Below are 10,035 nucleotides of genomic sequence, written 5' to 3'. Positions count from 1 at the left end.
AAACTGAAAAGCCCAAAGTTGTTTTTTTGTTTTTTTGGTTTTTTTAGAGAAAGAGAGAGAGAATTTTTTTAATATTTATTTTTTTAGTTCTCGGTGAACACAACATCTTTGTTGGTATGTGGTGCTGAGGATCGAACCCGAGCCTCATGCATTCCAGGCGAGCGCGCTACTGCTTGAGCCACATCCCCAGCCCAAGCCCAAAGTTTTAAAATGACCTTTCAGCATAAAATTAAGTAGCTACAAAAAATCCCTGCTTTTATGGGTTTATTTTCAATCACAGTTTACTATTTGACATTTCAGAAATATTTCCAATCTGCATATATTCATGAAGCACCTAGGAGTTTGTGCTAGACACACTGGCAAATCTAATTACTGCCTTTAGGTCATTGCCCATTTGGCCCCTGAATGCAACATGCTGAATACATGAATAACTGCAGTGTGGAGCTAGATGTGATGTCTGGCCAAAAATACAAAACTCAAGATTCAGGGGAAAGAGACCTCATTTCTTAATGAATAGAATAGGATGATCCCTCAGGAAGAAGGTATCCATTCGCCTTGGGAACTTGTAGGTCTAAAACAAGAAGAATCATCAGAGTACAAGGCATCATAGAAATTGGGACTGTATACAAGAACCCAAATAATGAAAAATCCAACATGCAAGGAAGAGTTTGTTCTTGTATAGAGTAGTAAATATAAAGATTTTGACTAAAAAAAATATATACCTTATAAAAAATTAAAATGCAAGAACTTTTACACCTGAAGAGAACCAGATTTCCTTAGGATATTACCTTGCCTTTCCTGAGCCTGACTATATGATATTGTTGTGAAATCCCACCTTACAGTTTTTTTAAATAAACCAATAATAAAGTTTGGTTGAAATTATTAAAAGTGCATTAACTGGATTGACTAGAATTAACTCATATCTAAAAATCTGAAAAACACAGATGATGGGTTCTGTCACCTTGAAGACAATTGCCAGCTCTATGATGCCACCTGTGACTTTATGTATATTGAGATCAAAGAAAATGAGACAAGAGCTGTTTCCTATAACAATGTGACCCAAACAGATTCACAGAATTTTTTAATTGACCCTTAGTTAGCAAAACATTGTTTGTGGAATGTTTTAGCTAAATATTCCACTCCTATACCGAGATACTATTCAAATAAATGCATTTCATTGGTCACCAATAGTGAAAGAGTATATGGGGTAAAAATGGGAGTTCATAAACCACTTGAATCAAATGTATGAAATATGGTATGTCAAGAGCTTTGTAATGTTTTGAACAACTCATAAAAAATAGTGAAAGAGTATTAAAATCCATTTATCATTTATCCTAGAGAAATAGAAGATTGGTACATAATACACAGACTTTCATGCATATTTAATCTGTGTTCTCAAAAATATTAAAGACCAAAATCACCCTATTTGTATCAGGTGGAATTGCATAATGCCATCTGATTTTTTTTTTAATATTTATTTTTTAGTTCTCAGCGGACACAACATCTTTGTTGGTATGTGGTGCTGAGGATCGAACCCAGGCAGCACGCATGCCAGGCGAGCGCGCTACCGCTTGAGCCACATCCCCAGCCCGCCATCTGATTTTTTAAAGAAATGAGATAGTCATTATGCTAATATACAGAGCATGTTTTTATTTATAGGTTGACCACTTTTTCATAGTTTGCAAGCATAAAAAGAACAGAAAAGTTGCCACTTCTGCCCTTACCATTGATTCTGAAAGGTGGTTACTACAAATAAGCCCCATATATTAATTTTAAAGAGTTTTCCTCCCCAATTTGAAGCTTACTTCCAGAACTTTATCCTGGAAGAAAGCATTTCATTACTATATTAATAAATACCTCAAGCAATTAACATTGCTCAAGTAGCCTATCAGGAAATGTTACTTTTCTTTAAATTTAACTTTTTTAGAATTGACTTGATAAGTATTTACAAAACAGAAACATTAGACTTTGTCATAAATTGTTAAAAAAAACTAACATTGTTCTTCTTAACATATGCAGTGTGTGCATGGTAGCAGAATAAAATGTGGTATGAGGATCTGGATGAACTTTCTAGAGGAAAGAAGATATAGATCAAGCCTCTGTTGCTTATACAGACTTCCAGGCTAGAGCACTGCTGACAAACCACAATCCCACGAACAAGCCATTTGTAGAAACTTTTGTGCAAAGGGACCTCTTGAGCTTTTACTTTATAGTTTATAAGTTCATGGAACCTCTGAGGTCACGTCATTGTCACCCTCATTTATGGAGAATAAAACTAAGAACCAAAGAAGTATAATGTCTTTCCAGGATCACGTAGTCAGTTAGAATTGAGCAGATTCTCCTGGATTTTCGATACTCCTTCCTCTAAATGAATCTTCCATGTTATGCTCACATTTTAACATTTTACCCACACAATTGATGCTTCAGTCAACTTAAGGTTTTTTGATCCTTCTCCCAAACCCTGGCCCTCAAAGAATGATGTCAGAGTTGCCTGTCTCTGAAATTTCATACATGAAGTTCTTCATACTAGCACCCATCCCTGTCCATACCCATCTCAACCAAAATCCATGTCTCCAACTCCTGGACATTGTCCAAATCACAGTGCAGCAAGGCCTCCATGCTCCCAGAATTCTAATCTACATATATTTTCTCTGCTCCCATTCTGCCTTTTATTTCCCCATGTAAATATACCATGTAAAATACTACATTATAATTATATGAATAGTTATTCATCTGATGAATTCTTTTTAAAATTTTTTTGTAGTTGTAGATGGACAGAATGCCTTTATTTTATTTTATTTTATTTTTCATTTTCTTGTGCAGTGCTAAGGACTGAACCCATTGTCTCACATGGGCTAGGCAAGCACTCTACAACTGAGCTACAGCCCCAGCCTCTCTGATGAATTCTTGAAGATGACATTTCTAATTATAACCCCCACATCAGATACAATGCTTTAAATGTGAAAGTTGCTCACTATTTAAAAAACTTGTTTAAGTGAATTAGTAAATAAAAACATGGAATAATAAACAAAAATCCCTAATACATACACAATAGAATAGTGGATTAAGAATACTGTACACATCTTGGGAATTTACCAATATACAATGCATAACGTATTTTGTTTTCCCTGATAGAGAGTAGTTTGACAGCTAATAAAGTAAGGACATAATACCACAAGAGATGAGAACCAAAAGAAAGACGTTGACATATGAATTGGAATATAGTGATTATCCTCATGTAGCCATTCACAATTAGAAAATGGCTAGTGGCCATGGGAATCCTCCATTTCCCACCAAACCAACAAGTGGCCTCCTAAAGATTTCATAGCAATATCATACAGTTAGACTCAAAGTCACAGAGTGAAATGAACTCTGCAACTGTGGGTCCAAAGGAGATAACTACTCAAAGTCCTCTCTTGCCTTATTGTCTCTACTTCTCATTACTAAAATCAGATCACATGGTTACTAGTCACCCACTGGACTTAATTCCAGAGATGTTTTCTGATGTCTTTAAGGGGAGGAGAGAGAATAATATAGAGATAAGAAATGGGGATGAGTGGACAACTCTCTTTAAATGCACAACTTACAACTAGTTTTTACTACCTGTATTTGCATGGGCAAGTTGGTCAATTCAATATTTTAATGCTTTGTGTTTCAGCATCCGCTGTGTCCTCTTGTTTTGAGATCCCAGATAATGAAGATGAAATATGAGCACCCTCAGCAATGTTCCTTTGTGCTTCTTCACCTCTTTGATTATTTACTTGAAATATATAAAGAGAAAAATTGAAAGAGGGTACTTCTAGAATTTTAATGAAACTATTATAAAATTAATGATTTTGAAATCGATGTCTATATTTTTATCTAAATCTTGAAGAAAAGAAAAGAACTGATTATTAATAATAAAAAAGATCTTCTCTCCATGCTAACAATCTCACTTTAAATTTGTCTTATTTTTCATGGGCCTCAAGTCAGCTTATATTTTTTTAAAATCCCACTTATATTATTGAATGCTTCCCACCATTTAATATGTTGCTCAGTTGACTTGTCTCAGAAAGAACTAAACTGATGGTCTGCCTTCTTGGACAAGTACTGGGAAGAGAGATGGCTAATTGTTTTTAGTTTGAGCTTAACATACATTGGGACAAATTTTTCCAGTTGGGGTGGTGCAGACAGTGATTGCTTTAACAGTGGTAAAAGTGCCAGACACTCAGTCTTTTACAAACAGAAATGAATCTTTTCCATTTTTCTTTAATATGCTGTTCTTCCATGAGCAGTGAACATAAGCCATCTTATTTCTCTGTTTCATTTCCTCTGCTTGAATAGATAAATGCCACTTTGATCACTAATGTCATTTTGTCACAAACTGGGTACAGTTGGGGTGTGCTAATACTGTAAACTGAAAACTATGAAATTAAAGAAAGGATAATTGGCAGAATTCAGGCAAAAAAAATCACCACTCAATGTTTAACAATACTACAAACACAAGGATAAAAAAGAAATGGATCTTTGGATCTAATTTTAGCTAAAAACTACATTACATGAAAGCATTTCTAATAGGAAACTCCTAGAAATATAAAATAATATACAACAAAAAATCCTTTTAAATGCATTTTTGAACTAGAAGAAAAGTCTGTTTATTCTAGTCCAAGTAGTCAAATAACTAGAAGAAAGGAAGTCTGGCAAGACAGAAATAAATCTTTTAAACAATAATTGTTCTGTTCTCACCAAACACGTGAGCGTGTACGTGTGTGCGCGCACACACACACACACACACACACACACTACATTCCTTTCCATGGTAGCAAAGTCTGACTGGGAGCTTAGACATCCACTTATGCCAGACTGTAAAAAGGCACCAATTGTCACCCCCACACTAGGCTGCTGTCAGAGAAAGACAAGGAGTGATGTGAAAATTCCAACCCCACCAGGTGGCAATGAGCCCTATCATTGGGAAGTTTGGAATTCCTTGTCCAGCTACCCAGCCCTTCCATGTCCAACAACCCAGCCCTTCCATGTCCAACACAAGATATCAACAAAATTAACAAATTTTAAGCTAGATTGACCAAGAAAGGAGAATCATGTGACAAGTTTCAGAAATAAAAGAGAGAACATTATCAACAACCTCATAGAAGCTAAAATGATTATGAAGGAACAATATAGGCTATAGTACGTCAATGAGCGTAGATGGTGTTTCAGTCAGCTTTTTCATCACTATGACCAAAAGACCCGATAAGAACAATTAGTGGAGGAAAAGTTTATTTGGGGCTCATGATTTTACTCAGTCCACAGACAGCCAACTTCATTGCTCTGGGCCTGAAGTGAGGCAGAACATCATGGCAGAAGAGTGTGGTAGAAGACAGCATGTCAGACATGGCAATCAAGAAACAGAGGGAAATTCCACAGGCCAGGGACAAATATATACCCCAAAGACTTATCTCCTTCAGCCATACCCTACTTGCCTTCAGTTACCAGCCAGTTAATCTCTAACGGGGCTTAATTCACTGATTGTGTTATGGCTCTGGTAACCCAATCATTTGACCTCTAAACATTCTTGCATTTTCTCACACAAAAGTTTTGGGGAGATTCCTCATATCTAAACCATTACACATGAAATGAGGAAATTCCTAGAAAGACAAAAGCTACCAAAACAAATGTAAGAAGAAATAGAAAATAGACCTGTAACAAGAAAAGAGATTGAATTAATAATCAAGAACATGACATAAAGAAGCCCACATCCAATGGCTTCATTGGTGAGTTCAAACATTTAAAGAAAGTTTAATACTTATTCCTCACAAACACTTCCAAAACATAGAACTGAAAATATTTATCAACCCATTCCATGAGGCCACTATTAGCCCAATGCAAAATGAAATAAAGACTTTATGAGAAAGAAAAATAACAGATTTATATTTATTATGAATACAGACTTCAAAATCTTAAACAAAACATTAGTAAATTAAATCCACAAAGATATTTTAAAAAGTATACACCATGATCAAATATGATTTTACCCCAAGTACTCAAGACTGGTTTAATGTCCACTAATTCAATGTCATCCCATATCTACAGAAGAATCTCATCATCTTAGTGGAAACACAAAAAAATAACAAAATACAACACTCTTTCACATAGATGGTGTAAACAAGCAGGGTTTTCTATCTTTGCATCAGACAGAGTGAACTTCAAGCCAAAGTTAATCAGAGAGGACAAAGAAGACTATTCTATACTGCTTAAGGGAATTATACATCAACAAGACATAACAATCATAATGTCCCAAATAATTAAGCATCTACATGCATCAAACAAATCCTTCTCAATTTTAAAAATCAAATAGACCATAACACAATAATACTGGGTGGTTTTAACACACCTCTCTTGCCACTGGATATATCTTCCAAACAAAAACTAAACAAAATAACTATAGAACCAAATAATGGAATCAATAATTTAGACTTATAGACATATATAGAGTATTTCATCCAATCAATGAGCAAATACACATTCTTCCCAGCAGGACATGGATCCTTCTCTAAAATAGATCATATGTTATTCTACAAAGCAACTCTTAGCAAATACAAAAAAAAAATAGATACAATACTCTGCATTCTTACCATATCATAATGGAATGAAACTAAAATCAACAATAGAATAAAAAGTACAATGTACTCTAACACCTGGATATTAAATAATATGCTATTGAATGACAAATGGATAGAAGAAGAAATAAAAAATGAAATTAAAAAAATAATTAGAGATAAATGAGAATAGTGATACAACATAAAAAATCTAGGACACTATGAAGGAAGTGCTAAGAAGAAAGTTTATTGCATTGAGCTCATTCATTAAAAGAATAAAAAGTCAGCAAATAAATGACCTAACATTACATCTCAAGCCCCTAATAGATCAACAAATCAACACCAAAAGCAGTAGAAGACAGAAAATAATTAAAATCAGAGCTGAAATCAATGAAATTGAAACAAAAGAAACACTTGAAAAAAATTACAAAACAAAAAGTTGGTTCATTAAAAAATAAATGAAATTGATAAATCCTTAGCTGTGCTAACAAAGAAAAAGAAAGAAAACCCAAATTACTGAAATTCATGATTAAAAAGGAAATATCACAATAGAAACTACTGAAATATAGAATAAAATCAGAAAATACTTTGAAAATTTGTACTCCAATAAAGTGGAAAATCTTTATGACATTGACAAATTTCTAGAGATATATGACCTATCCAAACTGAATCAGAAGAATACACACAATTTAAAAAGATCAATCTCAAGCAATGAAATAGAAAAAAGATACCATCAAAAGCCTATCAATTAAGAAAACCCCAGGACCAAACAGTTTCTCAGCTGAGTTCTACAAGACAAATGAAATAGAAAGGAGGGGGGGAACCTTCAAACTCATTCTATGAAGTTAGCATCACCCTGATATCAAAACAAAAGAAAGACACATTAAAGAAAGACATTCAGACCAATATTGCTAATAAACATAGTTGCAAAAATCTCAATAAAATCCTGACAAATAACATACAAAAACATATTAAAAGATAATGCACCATGATCAAGTGGGGTTCATCCCAGGGAGGCAAGTTTGGTTCAACATATGGAAATAAATAAATGCAATTCATCACATCAATATACTTAATGGCAAAAATCATATGATCATCTCAATAGATGCAGAGAAAGCATTTGACAAAATACAGCACCCATTCATGTTCAAAACAGTAGAAAAACTAGGGATAGTAGGAACATACCTCAACATTGTAAAAGGTATAAATGCTAAACCCAAGGACAACATCATTCTAAATGGAGAAAAATTGAAAACATTCCCTCTAAGAACTGGAACAAGACAAGAATGCCCTCTTTCACCACTCCTATTCCAATATATTTCTTCAGACTTTAGCCAGAGAAATTAGGTAGAAGAAAGAAATTAAAGGGATACAAATAGGGAAAGAAGAACTATCACTAATTGCTGATGATTTAAAAGATCCAAAAAATTCCACCAGAAAATTTCTAGAACTAATAAATGAATTCAGCAAAGTAGCAGGATATAAAATTAACACCATAAATCTCATGCATTTCCATACATCAGTGATGAATCCACTGAAAAAAAAACTAGGAAAACTACCCCCATTCACAATACTCTAAAAAAAAATATTTAGGAATCAATCTAACAAAAGTGGTGAAACAACTCAACAATGGAAACTAAAGAAAGAAATTGAAGAAGACCTTAGAAGATGGAAAGATCTCCCATGTTCTTGAATAGGCAGAATTAACATTGTCAAAATGGCCATACTACCAAAAGCATTATAAAGATTTAATGAAATTCCTATTAAAATTCTAATGACATTTTTCATAGAAATGGAAATAACAACCATGAAATTCATTTGGAAAAATAAGAGACCCAGAATAGCCAAAGCAATTCTTAGCAAGAAAAGTGAAGAAGGAGGCATCACAATACCAGACCTTAAATTATAATACAGAGCAATAGTAACAAAAACAGCATGGTATTGGCACCAAAACTGATACATAGATCAGTGGTGCAGAAAGAAGACACAGAGACAAACCCACAGAGAATTATTTCATACTACACAAAGGCACCAAAAATATCCATGGGACAAAAGACAGCCTCTTCAACAAACGGTGCTGGGAAAACTGGAAATCCATTTGTAACAAAATTAAATTAAAACCCTATCTCTCACCCTGCACAAAACTCACTAAAGTGGATCAAATACTTAGGCACTAGAATAGAGACCTTGTGTCTACTAGAAGAAAAAGTAGGCTCAAATCTCCACCATGTAAGCTTAGGAACTGATTTCCTTAACAAGACTCCTAAAGCCCAAGAAGTGAAATCAAGAATCAATAAATGAGGGGCTGAGGCTGTAGCTCAGTGGCAGAGTACTTCCTTAGCATGTGTGAGGCACTAGATTTGATCATTGGCACCACATAAAAATAAACAAACAAAACAGAGGCTTTCTGTTCATCTAAAACTCCAAAAAAAATAAAGAATCAATAAAAAGGATAAATTTAAACTAAAAAGTTTCTTCACAGCAAAGGAAAGAATCAAGAATGTGAAGAAAAAGCATACAGAATGGGAGAAAATCGTTACCACACACACCTCAGGATAAAGCACTAATCTCCAGGATATACAAAGGGAACAAAAAAAACTTAACACCCAAAAAAAAAAACCCCAAATAATCCAATCAATAAATGAATAAATGGGCTAAGGAACTGAACAGACATTTCACAGAAGAAGAAATACGAATGGTCAAATAAATACATTAAGGAAATGTTCAACATCTCTAGCAATTAGAGAAATGCAAAAACTACACTGAGATTCCATCTCACTCCTTTCAGAATGGCAGTTATCAAGAATTTTATAAGCAACAAAAAATGTTGTCAAAGATGCGGGGGTTGAGGCACACTCATACATCACTGGTGGGACTGCAAATTGGTGCAACCACTATGACAACCAGTGTAGATCCCTCAGAAAACTTGAAATGGAACCACCTTTTCACCCACTCATCCCACTCCAAGTTTTATATACAAAGGACTTAAAATAAACTCACTAAAGTGAAGGCAGCCAAATCAATGTTTACAGTAGCTTAATTCACAATAGCTAAACAATGAAATCAACTTAGATGCCCTTCAAAAGATGAATGGACAAATAAAATGTGCTATGTATACACAATGGAATATTACTCAGCCTTAAAGAAGAATGAAATTATGACATTTGCCAGTAAATGGATGATGGAGCTGGAGAATGTTATGCTAAGTGAAATAAGACAATTCCAAAGAACCAAAGGCCAAATGTTTTTGGTGATATGCAGATGCTAATTTACAAAACACAGGGGAGGGATAAAGGTACTTTGGACTAGACAGGGGGGAGTGAAAAGGGAGGAGGGGTATAGGATAAGGAATGATAGTAGAATGAATGCAACATTATTGCCTTATGTGCATACATGATTACACAACCAGGTACTCTACATGATGTACAACCAGAGAATGAAAAGTTATACTCCATTTATG

The sequence above is a fragment of the Urocitellus parryii genome, chromosome 10 (genome assembly GCF_045843805.1).
Source record: "Urocitellus parryii isolate mUroPar1 chromosome 10, mUroPar1.hap1, whole genome shotgun sequence".
NCBI lineage: Eukaryota > Metazoa > Chordata > Mammalia > Rodentia > Sciuridae > Urocitellus > Urocitellus parryii.
The sequence above is the reverse complement of the archived record's forward strand: the minus strand, read 5'-3'. Positions refer to the sequence as shown.